Below are 26,084 nucleotides of genomic sequence, written 5' to 3' on the forward strand. Positions count from 1 at the left end.
TTCTTTTAGTGATAGAAAAGTCTATCTATGCAAATATATTATTTATGAATTTATTATTCAACAAAAATATCGAAAGGGATATCGAATGTGTAGAATATATGGTTCAATAACACATTTAGAGAGAGAGGAGAGAAAGAGAGAGAGAGAGAGAGAGAGAGAGAGATTGTTATTTAAATTAGATAGAGATATATTTTAAAATTTATAGTGCTAAAGTTAATTTAAATAATTACATCAATTATTATTTTAATAAAAAAAAAGATAATGAACATTAAATTAAATTTTGTATTTCAAAGTTAATCTATTGAACCAATTAAATCAAATTAAAATCTATATTTTTATCAATTCTGTTTAGATAATTTATTCTTTAAATAAAAAAGAGAACAATATAAAATAAATAATAAATGTTCATACATTTTCTATATAAAAACATTATGCATACGTAATTTTATTTATATGTGGACAGGTAAAAATCTAAAATTAAAAGTTTATTTTAAGAGTTTTCAATTTATATATTTTATAAATAATCCAGAAAATCTCCGCGTCATCTGTGTACGAGTCAAATGAAATTGTCAAGTCCGTTTGTTGGATTCAATTAGTTCCATAAAAGGTCGAGAGTATTAACGTAAACCACAATAGCCGCAAGTCCACCCTCGACACTTACAATCCCGACTGAATGGCATACTCTAAAAGCAGAAGAGCATTGCTCTGCGACCATGCGCGATTTACGAGAGAGCAAGCGACCATGAACTCGCCGCATTTTCCAATCCTGTGGATGTCAAACTTTAATGAAGTTTGCCGAGCCTCCAGTCACGTACGATTTACAAAAGATCATGACACCATGCCACGATTTCCGACTGTCCTCATCGTTATGCTCTGGATCGAGATATGTATCTATACCACATCGATCTGCCATGGCGACAGACATGTTTATATGGCGACACAAACAAACGTCATCGCAAAAGTATTACCTAGAGGTGATAAGCTCTTTGTTATAACGCAGAAACGTCTTCACGATCCCTTTTAGCCTCCAAAATGATCGCCGTTTGACGATATCATTTATACAGCTTTGCGCCATGTTGTATATTATCGAAATGTCTCAAAATATCTTTTCAAATTTCAAAGCATCGTGTGCATAATGTGAATTTGCGATATACAATATGAAGTATTACACTGAAATATATATTAAATTTTATATTCTCAACATTTTGTGTTATACTTGACTGTTGGAATTTTAAGATAACAAAATCCTTATTGAAATCACTTTCTTGAAACCACATGTTGAGAGAGAGATTATATATTTACAGATATTTTTTATATTTACTGATATATAATCTTAAGATTTTTCAAAAATTTCTCAAATATTAATTTTTTTATAAAATAAGATTGTTAAATAAAATACATAAACCTTCATGTCATTAAAAATTCAATTTTTTCATTGCTTTTACTACGAAAAATGATTTATAAGTAAAGAATCTATTAATATTTACATTATCGATATACTACAGCGATATATATCCATGAATAACCTTCCTGACAGATAAAAATATTATATTTCGAAGTTCAATATTACATACATTTCCATCTTCAGTTAGTTAACTAACTTGCACAAATTCCGAATTTACTCCAAATTTACTCTAAATTTATATCCCAAATTTGATTTTAAAGTGAACGTTGCTAATTATCAACGCTTAGAAGAATAATATTGTAAGAGAAAAACATGCTCGCGATATACTCGTATATAGGTAGAAAGGATGGATGGCCCCTAGCGGGGAGAGGGAGAGTTGATGGGTGATTGCATGGCGACGGACAGAAGAAGTGAGTGATCAGAGAGTTCAGAGTTGATGGAGAATTGAAAAATCCTGACATCCTTGATCAACATATAATGAAAATTTTTATATTATTGATGAATCAATTTGTTATGCAATTATTATACTTTCTTATTCTTATTTTTCATTTTTACTGTAATTTCTATATTTTTAAGTAATATAATATGTAATGTATTCTGCTAAAATTTTTACTAAATTCTATTTTTTCTTTTATTTAATTAACTTTTATAACCAAGCTTTATTTTTCAATTAACATCAGTAAATCGAGCTCTTTTCTAGGTTAACAAACGAACATCCAATCTATAATGAGATAAATGAAGCAAATTTATTCGCTCGAAACTGAGATTAATGATGAACAATGGTTGATTCTAATGACGGTTAATAATTATCGCTTGAATTACGGTCACATTAAACTCGATAAATTGATTAAACCAATTCTAAGAGTATGGCAGAAAATTGCGCTAAAATTTCATAATTAATAAGATGGAATTATAAACAAGACAAATGTTATGACGCAAAATCCACTTTACTTTAACAATGGCTGCGTTCAGCAGAGAAAGCAGCTTTGCAACTGTTGTAAAATTCTTTAATATGATTGGTCTTGCCCTTAGTTCCTCACTGGATCTAAATGTATAAACCAATCATATTTAAGAATTTTACAACAGTTGCAAAGCTGTTTTTTCTGCTGAACGCAACCAATGATTTCTGATCCATAAACACAAGAAATCCCATTAATTTTGTTCAGCTATCGCGAGATAATATATTATTCATATATTACCTCACAATAATAATTATTATCGAATAATAATTATGCTATGTTTGTTTCACAATAATTGTTATAGTGACTGTTGTGATGTGCTTCATATTATAATTGTTCAATATTCCTGCAGTAACTGATATTCCTATTTTAAAAGGAAATACTGTGCTTGAATAGTAAATCATTCGAATGATAAAACATTCAGATAGCGAATGCTCGGATAATGGAGGCCGGAATGTACTTTTCTCTGATTCCTCCGCCCACATTCAAAATAGAATCCAACTGCAAGAACGTCGAATGTGTTCTCAATAAATTATATAAAAGCCATTTTTTGTTTCTTTAATATATTGGCTACTGTCAAGACGTCTAAAGTGTCAGGTCAAGGAACAAAACTCGATTATAGAAATGTTGAAATCATGTATGTCAGTGTGTAACATCGGCAAACTCGTACACAACAGGGCTGGGAGTGTATTTGAAAAACTTTTATTTGAAAAATAGTCTTTGAAATATAATTGTTTTGTATTTTGTATTTCAGCGGAGCACATATAAAAATATTTTGTATTTTATATTTCATGGAAACATATAAAAGTATTTTATATTTTGTTTAATAACGAAAGATTGAAAGTATTTTGTACTTTAAATACTATAAAATCGATAATTAATCTTATTATTTGAATTACAAAATACAAAAAACTTTTAATCTTTCGGTTTTAAGTACAAAATGCGTAATACTTTTATGTGCTCCGCTAAAACACAAAATACAAAATACACTTATATTGCAAATAATATGTTTTAAATAAAAGTATTTCAAATATATGCCCAGTTCTACTTGCCAACACGCACTGCCGTGTGTCAATTATTATTAAAGCTATCGATTTATGCACAATGATAAAAAATAATATTCACATAACTATCGTTTTACCATTCATAAAAAATCACATTGAATTAATAACAGCCCATTATATCAGTAATTGCTCATCTAGCAATCAAGTAATGAATAATCGAACTAATTTTATCATCGATTATACTGCAAATATAAGTCGATATTGTGGTTAAATCTCGAGTTCCATTCTGGAACTTTTATCTCAAACATGCTGCAATGGCATAAATAATAAATCGTAATTAATCGCTTCTCGGGCACTTTTCAGAGTTTTGGATTTGTGAGAGTCTGGGGAAATTGCGCGCGTTCTCTGTTTTTATGATACTACGGATAAAAAATCTATCATTCTTTAAACAAACGGCTCCCGAACAAATCAAATTTGAACAATGAAGGAGCATAAAAGCAAACGTAGGGTGACAGTGCAATAAATATATTAATTTACTTTACATATATCTTGATAAACGTTTCGACTATATATCTGTGAGGGTCTGAGATGCTGGTGGAATTTCAAATTAAGTAACAATAATTTTCAACGACGTTGTATTATAATGAGACAACGAGAAAGAAGAATCTTTTCATGACGAACATTTATGTTATTATAAATATTTTGTAGACGACAATTTTATAAGTAGCGGTTAATACGTTTGATTTGCGATACTAAGGATGACCAGATATATGATCGTATGCTCCTTCATCGTTCAAAAAAATTTATCAAATACCTAGTTCTGACAAACATTTGTTCATTTTTGGCTTTCTCTCTCCTTTTTCTCATCTTCCATTTTATTTTAATATATAATGAAATTTTATTTTAATATATAATGAAATTTTATTTTAATATATATACATATATATAATCATATAATATATTAATAAATAAATATACCAATTAAATTATTATTTTTGTTGTCACCATTCTGAACGAATAATATTTACATTATTTTTAATGATTATTCCTATTTAATTATATTTAGTCAATCCTATCTTATCTCATTAAAGTTAACTTTTTATAATATTTAAATATTTAAATATTAAATAGCGCGATAGAAATTAATATTAATATAAGCAACAGTTACTCTTTAAAATTATATTTTCCGATAATAAAACAGCAAAAATTAAATTAGGAGAACAATGAAATCTATATATCGTATAATACATTATATAAATTTTTAAAGAATTCAATAAATCCTAAATAATCTGTCCTACAACTGTTTCTACCTCATTAATCAATTGATTAAATGTTCTCTTTCAAGTATTTGCTCTTTATAATTCTATCTTTCATGCTATCTATAAACAATTCGCAACAGTTTGCATAAAAATAATGGACTAAAAATAAATCGACCGAATCTCACAAAACTATAAGATTTTAAATTAAAAACGGGCAAGCTGTTATCAGATAGTAATTTCTCAAGCAGCTAGTTTATATATGTATATTCACAATTATGTCACTGTTCGTGGATTTATTCACAAAACTTTAAATCGGATTCAGCTCACGTCTGAGCGAAGGAAAATGGAAATCACGGTCATTAATTAACTACGGTCACGAGAGATAAGTGAAAACAAATATTTAAACTGGGGAACAGCGTGTGCGCGATGATGAAAGAGAAAAGCGTATTCAGTGCGAATAATAAATAGCTACTTAGAATTCTTACCAGCCAAATCTGCAGGTGAACAAAGGAGATGTAATGACATCTGCTTTATGTAACCTAGTTGCTTGAGATAAATTATATTGCGCCTTTAGGCGCGGTATAACTCTGAAAGTTGTGTTAACCCTTATCCGAGCAAGTTATTTTTCAGAAGCAAGTGGATCTCAAGCTTGTGCTGCATGAAAATATCGAATATGTCACAAATTTAAATTTAATGAAAAAAGTTTAAATTTTATTTAAATTTTCATATTCTTTCGACAATATTTGAAGCAAAATTTCAACGCCCTTTTATTATACTAGGAACAGAGATCAAAAAATCGAAAATTGTAAATTAATCAAATTATTAAAGAATAATAAAATTATAGCGCGTGATTTTAATAAAACATTCCCAGTCACACATGACAGATATTATTAAAAATTAAAAAGTAAGGTATAAAACAAAAACTTGGTATGCACAGTTGTGAAAGAAGTAAGCAAACATGACCCGGGCATGCCAAGTTTTTGTTTTATGTTTCACTTTTTTTATTTTAAGTTCGTTTTACTGTAATATTTTTAAGTATTTTTATAAGAGTGAAATTCGTCAACAGTATTTGGTTAATTAGATTGATTTTGGTTAATTATTATGGATTAATATGAATTTTTTTGAAAAATTACTATTTTATTTAACTTTTAATTATATACATTTTATTTTATTTTAATTATATACATTTTATGTACTTAGGATACATTTTTTTACTTTTATAACAATATTTCATAATTATAATTATTTCAAACACAGTTTTTCTAATTTAATTTAGGGAGAATTTAGAAGGGAGTAGTAGCATATCAGACCGATTGTGTTGAAAGTCCGAAAATTACCGGTGCGCAATGATATATGAAATAAATTTATTTAATAAAGAATACATATCGTATTATTCGAAATCTAACTTTGACCGAAATGTTAACGTTCTCTGTCGTATTTGATGTATTCATACAGTATTGTACGGTCGTTCTAAAGAATATAGGTACATAATTATATTTTATGTTTTATTATTAGCAAAATTAAAAGCTGCATGTCCGATACAGATTATGTATACTAGTATTGCCGATTATCATGTATCCTATTGATCTCTGCTTTACCTCTCGGCCTGGGTAAAGCAGCAGTATTGCAGACCTTGTTGACCAATCGCCCAATGTATAACAGACCGATTATAGTAAGCGCTGTATTTGGTATCGAATTTGTTATCCCAATAAGTACTTAGTGGGATTAAAGCTTCTAATCGCTTCAATTCACCTGCTTGTTTGTTATCTCCTCGTGTTAACGTGATGTTTCAATAATCTTAGGATTTAGTAAAATCTATAACTTCATTTAAAACAAAATGAATTTTTAAAACGAAACTGTTAATAGAATATTTTATTTCGTCTTATTGTGTCAGCATTACCGCTCGAATACAATTGTAAACCAGTATTTGTTATATAATGTATATATGAATATAAAATTATGTTTTACATAAATTTTAGAGCGTATAACTCTGTATAATAGTTCATAATTCTTAAAAATAAAAAAAAAATATCCGAGAGCGTTTTTTTAGTACAATAGCCTAAATAAAGAATAATCCTTAGTAAAATCTAATAATATTAGGGAGTTTTTGCAATAACGTAGATCCAGATACGGTGAACGCTAAAGTCTCGTTATCCTTTTCTTAATTATAGTTGTTAAGAAGAAAATAACGTGACTTTAGCGTTCACCGTATCTGAATAAATGATATTGCAAAAACTCCCTATTATATGCATATTACGTTCCTCTAATTTTACAATTTCAATTTTTTAACAGTAATATCACAACATGCGCGAACACATAAAATTTTTCGCTTCAAATATTTCCAACTATTATATATAGTTATATGATATATCTTTTTATTCTCTTTTTTATCTATCATACAGTTTTTATCAGGTAATTTTTTCTTGTGGTAAAATTCGATATATGACGGGAGATTGCGAGGACAGTCACCAATGAATCGATATGAAAAGTTCTCGACTGACATTTCCGGAAACGTATATTTGAAACGAGAAAGCCAATCAATGTAATCGACGATGGAACAGTTAAATTGGAATTCCGGCATACTTTTCTATTAGTTCTTGCGTGAGTCCTTCGAGTTTTAAGTGACACGGGAAAGATTGCCCGGAATTTCGTCGTTGTTATCCAACGGAACAACGAAAGTGCCAACAAACGTATTTCAATAATGCTTTTGTGCAATTTCTGAAAGGTGCAACTCAAAAGAGGAAGTATTTGCAATGAATGTCATTGCTTACGAATTGCGAAAAGCTTTGCTTACGTTATTTTTGATAGTAATAGAAACTGTTGACCAAAATTATTAACCAATTGAACAGTCAAACAAGACTTATTACTTAATTCAGAACATGAATATTATTAATACTACACTGAAAAAAAAATTTGCTAAATTTTAATAAATATTTGTTTCAATAGTACTAACGAAATATGTACTTACAGTAAATAAGTATTTACTTAAAATAAAAAAGTTATGCTTAAATCAAATAAATATGTGTTTACATTTAGTAAATATTTCGTTAGTACTATTGAAACAAATATTTACTAAAATTTAGTAAATTTTTTTCCAGTGTATACGTCATATATTTTATCTGACAGTAATTGTGATAAAAATTGTTGATAAAAACTGTTAAGTAATATTGTTGACCAAAATTGTTAACAAATTGAATAATCGGAAACATTTATAAGACATATTATTATCTAACAAAAACAATTTACAACAAAAGACGTATAATCTATCTCAGAAAATAAATTTTTAATACTACAAACGCGTAATATTTCATCTGACGGTTATTGTGGTGTACGAATTATTTCGTTGGAGTGCTCTCAAGTATTTCAAAAGGCGAAAAATACGTTGTCGGAGATATACACGCGTGGATTCTCATCGTCGTAACATCCACAGAAAAAGGTGAGGACGTTGCTGGAAATGATCTCTTCTACTACGCGTTAATGACTCTACCACTCTCATCTTTTAGCTTCACGACGGCGCTAATGCGCGCGAGAGACGTCGACACTTCGTAGCGTGCGTTGTTCGTGTTATGAAACCCAGCAATGTACCGTATTTATTAAACATATACGAGAAATATAGGTAGGTATATGAGAACGTGATGATATACATGCAAGGCACACCGTATTTTGACGCAACAATCTTGCTGTGACTTTCCGTTACTCTATTTTTTCATATTAAAGTTTCAATGCTACTTTTATTATTAACATATTAAACAAGGTAAATATATAAATGTTATAACTAATTAAATAATAAAATGCGAGAAATACACTTTTTCATATAAAAATTCAAAACTCTGAAACGTGATTTCAGAAAAAATATGTTTTAATATTTTAAAGATGACGTTCCAAATTATTAAAAAAAAAGTTCAAATATCCGCTGTCCAAAAAATTGAGCTATTCAGTAACCTTAAAAGGACGGAAAAGATTTTTTCAAAAATATGAAATGGTAATGATGTTTTTTTAATATAAATGGATAAATTGAAGGTATACGCATTTACATTTTAAACAATGCATTTTATCATTGATACTATGTTACAAAAACTTACAATTAATTAGAAAAAAATATCCATGAATTAAAAATAAACCAAGGGTTACAAACCAAGCTGAATCTCAATGCTAAAAATAACTAAACCATAAGTTTATTATACAAACGTTTCGACCCCTATTGGGTCATTCTCTCAATGTTTAAATTAAATACAATATAAAATCAACATGTCATAACATACAAAGATTAAGAATTCATGAATATTATATTATTTATAACATCCAATGCAAATATAACATATTGTTACAAAATATGAAAATGTATGTAAAAAAATATTTATAGTTTATTTTCACTATTTTAGATGTATTTTTCACTGCAATAAAAAAACAAAATATAATTTAATAAACTTAAATATAGCATTTTGCCAACGAGAATATGATAACGAAATATTTTCTAATTAAAATAGACGGATCGATAGCAAAATTCTTTTCTAGAACAGAGGGTTCTGATTTTTCACTGACAGCAGACACCTATGGTGATAGAGACTTAATTAAAGTATTAGCAAGATAGACCAGAGCATCGTCACTACCATCTTAGGACAGAATTGTGTGGAAATTTCCTCCGTTAACTAAAAGGTAAAGTTCGAGTCCATCTAAAGGAAACCTTTCGAAGACGAATTTCAGAGATGCCGCGAAAGTGGAGCTTAATCATGTCGAGCTGAGAAGTCGAACTACGAAGGCAAACATCTATTTTGTGTCCTGATTCACTCTAAAAGATGAGAGATCTTGAACGATTCAGAACGTATCTCATATACACGTTCTTTGCTAATAAGCCTCCTTTATCCTCTACATTGCTTGCACATTAGCACGTACTACTTAGATTACTATAATCATATATGTATATGTCGTAAATATTGAAAATTAAAAAATTAAAAGTTTATAAATAGACGTATAAGTGTGAGAGACTTTAAAAGTAAAAATGTAAATTAAAATGCAAAAGTTATAACTGTTAGTTTAAACATAATGAACTCTTCAATGTTCAAATTAATAATGTTAATCAATTAATGTTAATCAATTAAAAAAATTAAAAGTATTTAATAAAATCGATTGTTGATACAATGACAAACATTTAAATAACAAAAGAGCATTTAATCGAAATTAAAAACTTATTTCAGAGTTGACCTTAAATTTCTTTTTGTCAAAAATATTATATTGCAAATAATGCTTTTGTATATTACTCTTTATTTAATCAGCCATTGATTAAATAAAGAGTAATATACAAATTTTTATACCAATAAGATCGATATAGATTATATATTTTAATTCAATATAAAACAAACATATTTCAAAAATACATAATAAAATTGTAACGATAAACAAATTGTCTAATTTTACATAAATTATTTTCAGTATTTTGCAAATACCTTCACGATTCTCTAATTTAGGCAATACATTTGCGATTGAATAAAATTTGTTCAATTAGAGAACCTATATATATTAAAATATTGTTGATTAACTCGAAAATATATTTCACAAGTAGAGAAACGATTGCAAACTGCTGACATGTTTAGCCTATGGAAGTTGATCCTCAATTCGAACTTTCAACGCCCAGAAAAGAAAAGACTCAAGTTTCTTGAAGCTATGAAATGCAGAAAACGTGGCGTCAGCGATCCAACCTATATTATCTTACCACAAAAACGATTGTTCTAAGACGACCAGAGACGCTGAAATCTTATAAAACATAGACGGAAAGGAGAACAATCACCATAAAATCTTCTAATCTTTGTGTAATATATGCAAACATTTAATAAAATTGGCAGTTTAAATTAAATTTTAAATAATATTTGATTTAGAATAATCAGAAAATTCTAATTAATAAGACTTATAGTTATAACTCATTTCCACTTTTGCAATTACGTTCGAGTTTTATTATTTTCATATTTCAACTGCTCGTAGATGAGAAGTCATTCTCATATGCTATTACCGATTTTTTCTTTTTCAGTCGAATTATAACAAATAAAAAATTACGAAGTAATAAAAGTGGCTATTAGGAATTCACGTTATAAAATCTGCGCAATAAAATATAAATACGACTAGAATATATTCACATGTTTACATGATCTAGTACAAGTTATTTGTACTAAATAATGAAAACATATGAATATATTCTAGTTATATTTATATTTTATTGCTCAAAATTTTATAACGCGAATTCCCAGCAGCTAGTTTTATTATCTCGCAATTTTGTATTTATTTCGATTATTTATACTAGTTTAATAACGAATAATTTTTACAATCTTTTATAGTTTATTCAACACACACACAGAATCAACAATTTTATATAATACTTAATTTAATATATTATTTCAGACCTTTGAAAATTAAGTGAAAGAGCTTGTGTGTGTGTGTGCATGTGCTTGTGTAATTAAAAGGAAATAAGTTTAAAATCGTTGGAAATAATCAACGAAAGGAATCATTAAAAGATACTTCCTTTGACAGAAAATGATTATTGAAGAATATGAAATATGTACTTTTGTTTGCTACTGACTTTTTATTTGAGAAACTGCGCTTTATTGAAATAAAGTATACAAAACAGTTTCAACCAATTAGATTTGATATTAAGTTCTCAAGGTAAAAATTAACAGACAATCTTTTTTTATTTCTTCTTTTTTTTCTTCTCTCTCTTCTGTTCGCTCAAAATTTGCAAACTATTTTCAGTCAACTCATATTAATAAAATAAAATCTTAAATTAAATTAAACGATATTTTATATATATGTGTATAATACATATATTAAAATTATATAAAAATAATTTATTTTAAAACTAAGATATAAAAACTGAAGTATCAATTCTTTAATTATATATATATATATATAATATATATTTTTTTTTATAATTATTTTTGTGATTACTATAATGTCACATTTTATATAATATATATAAAGAATTTCAATGTTTAATTATAAACATGATTAATTAAGCTTTAAATTAACATTTTAAAATGTAATTTTAATATTAAAATATAGTTATATTTATAATTACGTTTTAATTTTTAATTTTATGTAATGTGTGAAATGAAATATATTGATTCCATCTGTTATAATATATTGCCTAAGATATCATTTTATTGCGGGATATAATATGTAATGTAAAAAAGAGATATATGTTATCGCATTTCCGTCCTTCGTATTTTCGACAATGCGGAAAAACTTCCTGACGTTTGCGCACGATTTTTCACGATGGTTCCACGCGTTTTACTGCGGAGGAGAAAGATTAATTATCGTCAGCTCTAGCGATGGCAACGTGCATTTTCAACATGTCGAAAGATGAGTCCACATACGCCAAGTAAGCAAAGGCACATCAGCCGTTGCCTGTGAATCCTGTGATTCTCATTAATCTCGATTAGTCGGTAGATCAAGCATGCATTTCCTGTCGTGTATGAGAAAGAAAAAAAAAGAGAGAAAAAAGATAGGATTGGAAACGGAGGATGTACCGAACAAGCGGATATTCGACTCGCCATGGGGTTCCCTGGAAAATCCAATTGTGGTCAGCGAAATCGGTCGGAAATGTATCGAATGTAGGATCGAAATATCGGATACCAAGTATATCTCGAATTCCCTTTTGCGATTACAACCAGTTTTTCCTATTCCACCATACTCCGAACGCTCATAGATGTGAGATTATTCTCATGTATTTTTCCCGTTTTTTTACGTTAAAGTATGACTAACAATCTTTTCCAAAAATAAACGTAACAAGAGAAAAAAAAAATATTTCTTGCTGCATAATCTCATTTTGCATTAATGCAAAATTAATATGTTGAATAATACGGGTCTGTGCACTGTGTTTCGTAAGTACATACATCCTCCACTTTCAAATAATTCGTATTACTTATCGCACAAAAGACATAGAATGTCATAGAATAAAGTTGAACAATATTACGCATCTCAATAGAAATGAAAAATTTAGGAAACGTTAGAAACATAAAATATTACGAGATTCTTATCATATTCCATCATATTCAGTGTAATGCTGTTGAAGTTTCGTTCTTAATATTAAAATATAATTATATTCACATTGTACAATATTGTTTAACTATGTCTATTGAGAAAATACAATTTCTTGCGACTACAATGGACTCTAAAGTGCCCTGTCAATTTCTTTCACTATCGCAATCAATCTTGAAAGAACTGAGTGGAAAATTTCGTGATCCATTACATTAAGGGCCAAGAAGCTCGTGCAGTTCAAAAGACTTTTCTCGATCGTACTACTTCGCGTTCTACTTCACACTTTCAATTTCAACTCACGTTCCTCACATAATAAGAATTTCTATCTCTTAAAAAGTATTTCTAAACCAATTTCCATTAATAATCTGTTTTATTTACTGCAGTATCTATTATTATTATTATTATTTTCTTTATTTTCCGCATTTTCTGTATTTTCCTTAAAATCATTCAAGGCTCATAAGTTCGAATATAGGTACTCAATTCAACTATGTAACTTTGTGTCTATTAACACGATGAACAGCTGACCTCTATAAGCTTCATTCTAGCTCGATGTTTGTCGAGAGTATCGACGATCTGAAAGACTTGATCTCCGCCGCCAGCGAGTTCACTTCAACAACTTTGTAACATAACTGTAACCAGAGATATTGAATGTGAATATCATAAATCTGATGAAATTAGATTGTGATAATATAAAGTTAAAAGATAAATTTGTACTTATGTAATTGTATAACAAACCAAAATTACACGCGTAAATCAATAATATATATTTTATATTAATTTAACTACTTTCGCTTTTTGCGGTATATATTATTAAGAAATTAAGCAATATATATATTGTAATTGCAATTGTTTATGTTTCTCCCAATGACATCTCTTTTATGTACATATATCCACATATTCCATAGTTCTCTAAACAATAAACAATAATAAATAATTTTATTTTCAAACTAAAACAAATTTAATTATTCTTTATTCTAAATATTTTCAAGATTAAATTATTTGCAGCATATGAAGAAAGTGTATAACCGCGCAACAAACATTGTATAAAAATTGAAATCTTTTATTTATATTATAAAATGTTTTTAACGCTATATAGTTGTTTTTCGTGGTGCTGACACATGTGAAATGTGATATAAGGTTCTCCTTGCACGAATATTTTTAAAATATACTGTATGTAAACATAAAGGATCTGTCTACATGTCATGTACTGGTAGTGGAAAACCTTTGATGTAACAATGCTGAGATGATGTTATCTTGAGAATGTTGCAATTCTCTCGACTTCTAAGGATCACTGAACTTCTACCTGTAACATTGTAATAGTACTTCGTTGCAGCAACAACAAAACTAACAAGAATTTGCGGCAGTCGATACGACAGTAAAGTTACGACAATCTGTTCCACGTGAATTATTTTGCACTGCTTGCAATGGCTTCTTTAAAGCTTCCGATTGTTCAACGTGCACAATGTTCGTCTGACAAAGCGGCTTTGTGAATGACATAGTCGATTCGATGTAACTACGAAACGGTTATTTCCGTGCGAATTTCTACGTATTCACCTAATATTTTAATAAGCAAACCACAGTGTTGTGTGCATATTAAAGTCTTTCATTGAAAGAAAAATAATAACTCCGCAAAGATTTAACTGCGATCGATTTGAATATCTTAAAAGCGATCTATTTCCTTTCGCAAAGCAGAACCGTGGAATAATAAATTTCATTACAAGATCTCGTCGCGAACCATTAAAGACGTTTTTGCGATTCCTAGCTAATATTAATGTTCGATCTTGAACGTTTCTCTTTTTCTTCTTCATTTATTCACATAATGCTCAGTTTTCGATATATTACAAAGAAGCCATTTTTAATTAGCAGCGTTCCAAGCATTCTCTTTGATCTTTAGTTTAGCAGTACGATTTTAACGATAAAAGATATCGTGATTAGTTACCTTAAATTAAAATCGTATAAATAGCGAGATCTGTTAAATCCTTAAATAAGAAATCTAATAATTTTCTTTAAGCTATATACTTCGTTTTAATTTAACGTTAAAGTAATTAAAAACAGTGTCTTAATACGTTGTTCGCTGTACACCAATAAACATTGTAATTAATTTATTGCGCTCTAGTGCGGACATATTAATTTATTACTACATAATAGAAGCATTTACGCTAAAGAAAATCTTTTATTTAACTGATCATTAAAAAATTGCATCTCTTTATTGCTTGCAATATTATTCATTGCTTTAAATTTAAAAATTTTCAAAAGCTATAAATCAAGATTTGGATACAATCATTTCATTATAAACGTATTAAAAATGCGGCAATATTAACATTGGGATTAGAAATTGATGGTTCATACGCGAGTTTGTTGAAAATCCTCGCTTTATACAAAAGTTTTAAACACGTCTTCAAGACTTACGAAGTTTTTTTGCTTTGTTCGTTACATCCCATGCTTTCGGCTTTCAAAAAGTTTTATAAGCGCTTCGGACAGTTTGCTTCGAAAACGTTCTTTAATAAATAGATTTTCTCTGAGATATCAAATATTCATCATTTCTATTTATCGTATTTTAATATTTACAATAAAAATGTAAATATAATTAATAATATTTTAAAAAGACCAAATTTATATTACATATAATAAAAATAAGTTATTTGTCGCTATGTTAATTCTTCTAATATTAATATATATAAGAAATCAATTTTAATTAATTTACTTAAAAAATGATGTCAAAATTGTTTACAAAATAATATATTGTTTTTAACCTGCAGAAGTTACGATTATTTTAAAGCAATGGTATTTTTTCTTCTTAAAAAGTTTTCTAGTAAAAATTAAAAAAAAATATTCAAAGACAATAACTGTGTGTGTTTGAAAATTCATATTTTTAACAGATATAAATGAAATGCAGATTGACAGTTGTTAAGTAAATGCAGTCAATATCCAAATCACCATAAAAGCGGTCAATGATTGGTAAACTACCTTTAAATTACACATTTGTGCGCACTGTCGCGCACAACACGGGTAACCGTTATGCTGGCGACAGCAAATTCAACGTCATATGAAGCGAGTAATTTGATATTGTAACGCTGAATAACTATGCTACGTATATTTTACCCGCGGCGACGGCTGCAGATTTCCATACAAATTAGCGGACCCGCGAACCGCGTATCATAATCCGCAAATAGTAAACGACTGCATTTGTGAAAATTTAGATAGCACTTTGTCGTACTTTTCACTCGTGTATTCATTGGATATATATTTTTAACTTTGCACTTACAAATCTACTTATATATATATTTAATAGAATAGTAGATTTTGTAAATTATTAATAGTTTACCTTGTCTTTGCATAGTTATAATTATTCCATTAGATTTCGCGAAAAATTGATTTTTAAAACATGTTAATTTATTACTTACTTTTTAGCGTAGTAATTTGATAGTGTTAAAACAGAATATACTGACAAAAATTATTTATATAATTTACCGAAATGTTTGTTACATTTTATGCAAAACGCTCTTTTCATATTTGACGTCTTTCTTTTTTACGATCTGCATGACGTATTTCAAATCCAGCATGATTTAGTTTACGGTCATCTCATACATGATGTGCACATATTACGGTGCAACGTCAACGAATTAATTCACTGCGACCGAGATAAGCCGTGGATGCGTCACGCAAAGCATAATCTCTATCACTAGCGTAGTGGAAGGTCTGTCTGCATGTTCGCCGAAACTACTTGCACGTATACGCGGTCAACTTCGAATGCAGCGTTTACTATAACTAAGAACTACAAGTACCTACTCAAATTATGGAGTGAAATGTTTGCGTGTATGCCATGGATTTAATATGTTTGTTCATTTGTATGTAAGTTAATGATGTGTATAACGTCCTCCCTGGATAATAGTTGCTCATAATACCTATGTATACAAAATGCCACGGGCATTATGCGCTACCTCGCAGTTGTGGATCTACTGACGAATGCATTTTATTTTCAAAAAGCTAATGTTTCAAATCGATTCAAGTAAACTTAGTAGTGTTAGCGTACAATACGTAATACATAAGCAATTATCAATTCCACAATTCGTCAAATAATAATTAATTAAATTATAATTAAACTAGAGATATGTTAATTGTCTGTAATCATAATTGTAACGATTTACAATGAGATATTTAATTAAGCAATTAATGATTAATTTAAACGGAATGAAGTATGAATATCTCATTGGGTTCAGAATAAAGCAAAGATACTTGAGCGTATATTAATTCTACATATCAAAATTTACAAAATTTTTTATATTTATTTGAAATGACTTTAAATACATAGAAATGTAAAAAAAAAGTTATACCATTAAAATAAGGATACCTTATAATTTCAAAAGAAATTATTTTTAATCCAAATAAAATTAAAATACGATTTAATACCTATATTACATAAATTATTTATAAAATATTTATATTTTATTACAGTTTATCTCTTTGCATGTGCTATAACAATATACTATTCAAGTGATGAAATTAACTTTCGGCGTTTAATTTATTTCATTTATTTTACACAAGTCCGAAAATAAATTTCCAAAATAATTGTTTTCGTTTATAATCAATACTTCGTCGTTTAATATTTTAATTGAACGAAATAAACATTCATTTATTTTGTTTAGCATATTCGAAATAAATAATATATTCCTTCAATAGATCAATTTCCTTTTTGCTTATGTGTTATAAATATACTTAAAGGAACTAAGCATAAAACTTTACATAATTTTCTAAATTTAATTATGCATCTTTGTAGTTAAACAAAATGATAGATGTTCCTACAGTTAATTTATTGTTGTAACATTTGTGTCGCATTATTAGTATCACTTATAACAATTAAACTATAAATTAAAGAAGATATGTCCTACTTCTGAATTATGTTCAGCTTCCTTTAGAAGAAATATTATTTTCACACAGGTGTAATTCAGAAACGAGTAATGTATTGAGAAGGCGTATCGAGCGTTATAAATTCGACTGCCTTGGCGTTTATCGCGAGTGAAAATTTATTGAAGAATATTTTGTACAACTAAAAATAAATCGGCAAGTTACGTCCCGGATTTACAGTGCAGAATATTTCACCGCGGGCGATTATAGAAATAATTTTTCTCAATAATATAGCTTCAATTTTTATTAAACACTTTTTGCGATATACAGATTCACAATTAAATTTGCACATCATCGACAAAACACAATATTAGTCGTTTAATTTGAAACATTTAATTTGAAACACCATTCATCGACGCCCTCTCAAGTGTCCAATGCATTTAAATGCAACTGTGTCCACTGTGTACAGGTGCAAACACACAGCGGGATTTGCTACAAAAGAGTACGCAAATTAATGGCAAATAGCCAGGCGAACGATCTTGGTTACGCATGTACAGATTTAAACAACCCAATTAACTTCGGAACGTGATAAAAAGGAGATGCGGCGTACTTTACAATCAACGTGGCACTATCCCGAAAGAGATAAATTTACTTTCTGCGCTAATTTATTGTAATTTGTTTAACTTCCATTGATACTTTCCTTTCTGACTCAACTTTGAGATATTTTGTTCCAGTCGTTTAAAGTACACTCCTCGATAATAATTAACAGTAAAAGAAGTGATAAAATTCACATAATGTGTAAAATATATATTGTATATATATATATATATTTGTGTTTTTAAATTTGCACGTATAATAACGCATACTTTTTTATTTACTGCGTTCTTTTATTCTTTTCTTTAATGTATTTTCTCGATAATCTTACATTATAGAAATAATTGTTATTAGAACATTAACTCTTTAATAAAAGTCAATATATAGTATATATATCTTTAGATCAATCCCTATACCTATATATAGTGTATATAGTGTTATGTCACTTTCAACCGAGAGTGCCAACAGAACATTGTTATACTTCCTTCCTGCAGTGATTTCCAACTGAGAGCATCGTCCACTTTCGTGTACAAAAGTTCCTCGAACAAAAGGCAACCATGTTGCGGCCCATTTTGCGCTATCGATCCGCAAGTTCTCAAGCGACATGATATAACATTTCCATCACCATCCGCAACAATGTTCTCCGCATGTTCGTAAACGTTATCAAACGTTCGTCAAGCAATTCTCACCATCCGTGCCAGTGCAAAATTTCATAACGTGCGTATAATTGTATACATACTGTTGTAAAAGTCAAATAAATCCAAAACACAAGAATTACCGCGAGTGTAAATCAATTCGATTACGATATTCAACCATCGTATTGTAACACGTCCGAGGAGTGACACATTGTCAACCCGTAAAGTTACACGGAACATTACCGATGTCAGGAACATGCATGCATATCGCCACGTGTACCGATGACCGATCGCGAATTTCCACGAGAATGTGAATCAGATATATATACATAAATATATAGCATTTCAATATTTCGTGGTTGCGTTCTGGATATCTGCGGTGCAGTAATAGCTACTACAGAGAGATTGTTATTATGTATTTAAATATGTGTATATTTATTTAGCTTATGTGTATATATGTGTATTTATATATGTGCAAAATTACATGTAAATAATTATTATACAACTAAGATGGTTATTATTAGCCTATACATAGAAATATTAAATCAAAAGTAATAAAATAATAGTAGATATAAAGCGATACGCTAAATAATATAAATAATATAAAATAAAACTTAAATATGTTCAATTATTATTTCTTTATGACATCTATTAATATCATTTAAATTGTCTACAAATTCTAGAACGTAGATATTTTTTAAGAATAAATATATATATTCATATCTTGAAATATAAATAACAAATATCATATAATTAAAAAGAAGTCTTTTATATCTTTAAATGATAGATTTATTTTCTTCGTGAGCTGCAAACGTTATTCTGTTCACAAGATACAAAAATTTATCAATGTAATATCATATTTTCGATACCGTAAAGTTTAATTTAATAGGGAGTTTTTGCAATACCGTTTATCCAGATACGGTGAACGTTAAGGTCAGGTTATCTTCTTCTTAACAACTAATTAAGAAAAGGATAACATGGCTTTAGCGTTCACTGTATCTGAATTCACGTTATTGCAAAAACTCCCTAATATCTTAATGAAATCTAAAAAGTGACTTGAAAAAATACGGATCAAATGCAGATTGTATTGAATTATTTATTGCAAACATCTACAACAGATACTGAACAATCCCTAGGGATAAGTTTCTTCAAACTTCCGTTACATAGAACCTGCCAGCTTAAGCGTGCAGAACAGCGGTAGGATCCATTAGGGATAAATTGAACAGGCAAGTTTATGTCTTGCAAGGCATCTCACCTTATCCTTAAAGAACAGTTTCTCATAGATTCCAAGAGAGCTAACACGTACACAAGCTTTGTATAAGAAACTGATCGATTTCATGATCACTTAGAGAATATTGATGTACAAACACCGAGCGAAATGGATAAAATAATAATCATTTGAAAATGTTTGTACCACTTATATTCAAATATACGTATTTTAAAAATTCATTATATTTATTTATATGTAATATATACATAATATCTTAATACTTCCCAGTATAATAATTTAGAATATAAGAATTATCAGACATCTTTTCAATCAGACGCATCGTATTTAGATATTTGTCCATATTAACCATAATTGATTAAAAATACAAAACTGTATTTTGTGTGAATATAACTGATTTGATCTTATACAAGCTTTTTATATTTCAATTTAACTATTTTAATTTAATTTCAATAAAAAAGAATTTTATTGAATTCGTACGCTAAACAAAGTCAAAACGTAGGTAATAATGTTATTAAACACTTAAAAAGTTAAAAAATTTTCAACAAATTTTAAGTACTCCAACTAACACATTCTTTCTATAAAATACATTTTCGATATATTTATAATTCAAAAAATGTAAAATAAATTTTTGAAACACGAATTTTTAAACGTTTCTCTTAATTCCGTGCACTGAACAAAAATATAGTCAATTTTAATAAATATTTAGTTGAATACTGCCAACTAAATATTTATTAAATATAAATTAAATGTTTAGTTGGCAGTGTATTGAACTAAATATTTATTAAAATTGACTATATTTTTTTCTCAGTGTGATTTATACATTATGATGTTCAACCACTTTATTCAAAAATAACAAAATTACGAGATTTTTTCGATTAATACTTCTCTACCGACTTCTATCTGACATAGCGCGATAGCTGAACTTTGAACGAAAGCCCATTGTAACTTTCAAGCGCAATAGTGTCGTATACAGCACTAGATCAAAGAGTACTCTCTAATTAATATGCATTCGATCTACTAACAGCGTCGGTACGTTTTTCACATTTCATTCCGTGGGACTATCTTTGAGGAAACATTTCTTTTTTCGAACAATCAAGCGCAAATTGTCATCAAGCCGGCAATTGACTCGCAACTTCGAACAATCAAACACAAGGACCAATCCCCTGGTATCCTCGAGAATCATCATAGAGATCATCCATTATTCAGAGAGACCATGAAAACTTCTCGATAACACTGACGTTGACCGATATTATTTTTCCTCAATATTTCTCGATAATTTGGACGGATGTCATGTACAGTTGATATCGAGGTCGAGTACTCGATTTTTAAAACCTTTTTTACACTGTATAGAATTACACGAGAACCAAGAATCGACAGGTGACAAAATATTAAGGCTAGATTTAAGGTAAAGAATGGTAGCTTGCGAACGTAATTTCCCAGATAAAATCTCGTTATACGAGGCATAAAACGATCGAGCATGAAGGAAAATAAAGTGTAACGATGCGTTGGCGAGACGTCGTCACATCTAATGTCTCGTTTGCCTTTAACAGGCAGTCGATAAAATCTACGATTCTATTGAAGATAAGATGAACATTTCGATAATATTGCGAGCAATTTCAAGACTGCGATTAACAACAATGCTCTTAGAAGTAGAAATAATATATAAGCAGGGTATACGAAAGAATAAGCATATTTGTTATACATATAACAATATATTTTGTGTTAAAGATTGCAATAATTTCTTTTTTTATTACCTATTTGCATCAATCTAATTCTTTTTTTCTTTTAATTAACTACAACAGAAGGAAATGATTTAACGTTATTTAAAGTTATATCCAAAGTTATGTCTTAATATTTTTATTCAACTTTTATCATCTTTTACAGCACATACTTTTGCAATAACTGCATATATATATTCTCGTGTCGATAACAAAGGTATATTCCGATAAAAAGAAAAGTAAGAAACATTTCGTTCACTCCTCAAGAAACGCGATAGAACCCGCAGCATTTTTACCGTAAACGCACATCTAATGGTTTTATCGCGAAACGGCGAAGAGAATATTCGCCCAGGCGAATGCCCTTAAGTTAATGCGAAAGTTTTACGAGTCTTGGATTATCACGACTTAAGCTTCCACCACGTATAACGTGGTCTTTATTGCACCAAAGTCTCGAACAAAAATAATTTAAAAAAGAAGTAAAGAGGCGCATTTACAAAATAAACATTAAAATATGTGTTTTAATGTTTATTTGGTAAATGTTCCTTCTTATATTTGTTATTTAAAATACAAATCAATTTTTTCGCAAATTTGTTGATGTTATATAATTACACCAATAGTGATGAATAATTTATAATGGATAAAACATTTTTAATTCACTTTGGAATACAACATTAAGTAACGCATAATAATTAAAATTAGAAAAAATTAAAGCTTTATGCACTTTTTTATAAAACATAAATTTACACTTTTAAAATTGTTATATTTTAATTTTTTCGTTTGATTGTTTAAAAAGAAGAACTTAATTATAAGGAGAAAAATTTCAAATCATACATATTTTAGAAAATTACTCATTTACATAATCAAAGATTAATATAAGTTGCAAATTTAATATGTTTTGAACTTGTTTCAAACATTCTACTAAATAATTTTCCAACGATATTTTTTTAAATAATTTAAGAAAATGGACTAAACAAAAAACATTACTCAATGTCAGAAAAAAATTTTTTTTAACTAAAATTCAGCTTCCAATAATAAAGAAATTAACAAAACAGGAAAACAATGTTTTATCAAAAAAAAGTATCTTTTCAGTAAAGAATATCTCTTACAATAAAAAATATTGCAAAAAATTCAAGTAAAACAATATTAATTTAAACGTATATAACTCAAAACATGTTTCTACAAATTTTGCAACATAAAATTTAATTTTGTATAATTCTGTTATAAATAAAATAAATTCAATTAGAAATTCAAATAAAAGATATAAAAAAAATTACAAGAAACTCAAGTAAACAATTTTGCATTCTGTGCATTTATCTTTTATATTATTCAAAAACCTCTTTCATTCATCCAAAAGTTTATTATTCCGCGATAAAAGTTTTACAGAGCTTTTATACAAGTAAAAAAAAGTTACTTAAAGATCGATTTGTGGAAAAAATCGTTCAGTAACAATTTTTGAAGTACTATTCCTGAGATGCAAAAAGAAAAACATTTCTCTCTTACAAGCAAGCAAATAAAAAAAAGATCACGACCGAGTATACAGTGGTACGGTTATTTCCTTGGCTCAATGTGAAATTCGATCAAATCGATATAATCTCCGATTGCAATTCGGTCTCACATACACGGTGCATTCACACACACGCCCTATCTGTCCCCAAGGTTTCCATTTCACGCTCTTGCATTGAGCTTACCTCGGACAAACCCGAGGAGGAAACGTCACGATCGGCACGGTGCAATTGCACAATACTCTAGCGACTCCAATAAGAAAGTTTAGTCATGCAACATCGTTTCGACTAACATCCTCTGAGACATCAGAGAAACCAACAAATATGTACATACGTTATTACACGCATTGTAGAAAAATTCACTTTCCTACTTGTTCTATATCGTATAGATTTTAATTATGGATACAGAAATTCTATTTATATGTACATAAATTTTACTTGATCAATCTTTTTTATATCTCCACTTTCTTTATATTATACCAATGTTTTAACTTTTCTTTACATAAATTTTTAAGCTAATATCGTCAATACATTGCCATTAAATAGAGATACTAATATTCACAAATAATTTATAAAATATATATCTATAAAATAAAGATAAAATTATGTATACTCATCGATTAAAAGGTTGCAACACTTTTTTTTAATGGGTTTCGTAATGCAGTCTGCTCACTTATGGATCCATAAGTAAGAATCAATCGCTCGGACGGTGAACAGACTACATTCCGAAACCCATTAAAAGAAAAGTATTGCAACTTTTTAGTCGGTGAGTATACGATGTAGGAATTAAGTCAAAATGTATAATAAATAAATTTTATATCATTTATTTACATAAATATTGCATACTAATCGCATACTAATCGGACGTTTTAATCAATTTGAAAAATTTCTTAACCAAAATCAAATTCTGTGTGTTTATGTGTAGTGTAACCAATGAAATATTTTATACTAAAATTATCAATTCTAGAATTATAAATCGGAGAATAAAAATCGTTCATGTATAAATATTATTTGTAGCTAATATTGATCCACGATTAATTCATATGGTATCGCATTTGACACAAGAAATAAACGCATTCAACAGTGATGTGATAAAAAATGTTTGTTTATAAATCAGTAGGCTCGTAAATTAAAAGAAACTTTTGTTAATTACTCGACTTAACGTCCAAAGTTTAATTATCAAAGTTTAATTATCAGTTTAATACCGTAATTTATAAAAAATAATGTGAGATTCCAGAAAAAATTATTAAACAACAACTATATTATTGTAAACCACAACTGTAAATATGAATTTTTCATGTTTTTTTTCAATATATGTATTTTATCTTCATGAATTTTAATTTACATATCGAAATAAAAATTTTCCAATATTCTACATGAATTACTTTAAATACGTGATATTGTAACACATTTTAATTGAAAATTAATTTAATACAATTAACTAACTCTGAATTTATGTATACGAAGAACCTTCACACAATTTGATTTTAAAATGTATATAATATTGATTTTACAATATATATAATATTTGTTCTCACGTGTGTTACATTAATTTGCTTCAAATCTCAAGCATTTCAAAAGGAAGACCAATGGATTTATAAAATCTTATATTTATAAAATCCCTGAAATAAATTCTAATTTTTTAACTACTGTGATACTCATAAAAACAAATTAGCATTAGATATTAAAAAATAATATAATTATTTTCTGCTACATTTATTATTATATTAAATAAAAATTTTTTTAATTAGAATTGTCAAAAGAAGAAACGATTTAACTCCCTGAATTCCTTTCTATTATAATGATACTATATGTATACCTTAATTATATATATTACGTGCATATTCATTTTCATAAAATTATACGAGATAAAATCCATGAGTTAAAGTATATATGAAAAAATAATTTAACACTCACCGGTCGATGTGCAGCAGCGGAGCAACATATTCACATGTAACACACAAAAACGTGTCTAAATTAATACAGTGGTCAAACTAATTAATATTTTTATAAAATAAAAAACCGCTGATGCAGAAAATAATCTTGATGACTGCTAATTATTATTCCACTGCTATCGTTATTTCCATTAACTCACCCACGCAATCAATTTATGGAAAATTCATCGTACGAATGGATTGTTATTACGATCACGAAGTTCATTTCAGAACGTTCGCAATTTTTTTTTTATTAACGCAATACGCCGCAAATCTATAATGACGGTTTTCAATTTAAGATATTACGGAGACGAATCGAGTAGCAGAGAAATCTTAATGTAGTAAAATCCACTGTAAGTAGATAATAAATAAGTAGTCGTTACTCACTCCGTAGTAACTCCACCGACGCCCGATGCCTCTCAGGTCTCCTCCTCCCTTCATTTTCCATGTCTTCCATCTCATTGCACTTCTTCTTCATGCACTCACATTCACATACAACGTTACATTCGTGAATGATCAATGGCATTTGTCGTCTCTTGCGCCACTTATCTCTAAACTTGACTTGCATCATGAGTATCACGCGACGAGAATTAAGTTTCCGGTACTATTTCCAAACGCGTGTCGTCGTCGTTAATGGAATGTCGCAGCACTAAATCAAGAAGTGTGCAGGTATTCAATTGGTAAACTATTCGCGGTCGATATTGTATTTCACATCTTGACATTAAGTATAATGGCAAAGCAGAAATTTCGCGTTCGTACATTGAATTTAAATGAGATCAATCGCGCGAGCATTGGCTGCGTTCCACAGCAAACGCAGCTTTGCAGTTGTTGTAAAATTCTTTAATATGATTGATCTTGCTCTTAGTTCCTCACTGGATCTAAATGTCTAAATCAATCATATTAAAGAATCCAACAACAGTTGCAATTAAAGCTACCTTTTCTGCTAAACGCCGTTATTGATAAAATATCTCTG

The 26,084-nt window shown here is 28.7% G+C and overlaps 1 protein-coding gene across 1 annotated transcript in view; it reads right to left on the minus strand.

Annotated features, from left to right (window-relative positions):
• Window positions 1–25,818, minus strand: part of Nmdar2 (glutamate ionotropic receptor NMDA type subunit 2) — a 230,839-nt gene extending 205,021 nt beyond the window's left edge. The window contains exon 1 of the mRNA XM_018516190.1: window positions 25,499–25,818. The gene's annotated coding sequence lies outside the window, so the exon portion shown is untranslated. The remainder of the gene's footprint in view (window positions 1–25,498) is intronic.
• Between the last annotated feature and the right edge of the window lie 266 nt (window positions 25,819–26,084).

The sequence above is a fragment of the Trachymyrmex cornetzi genome, unplaced genomic scaffold (genome assembly GCF_001594075.2).
Source record: "Trachymyrmex cornetzi isolate Tcor2-1 unplaced genomic scaffold, Tcor1.1 scaffold61, whole genome shotgun sequence".
NCBI lineage: Eukaryota > Metazoa > Arthropoda > Insecta > Hymenoptera > Formicidae > Trachymyrmex > Trachymyrmex cornetzi.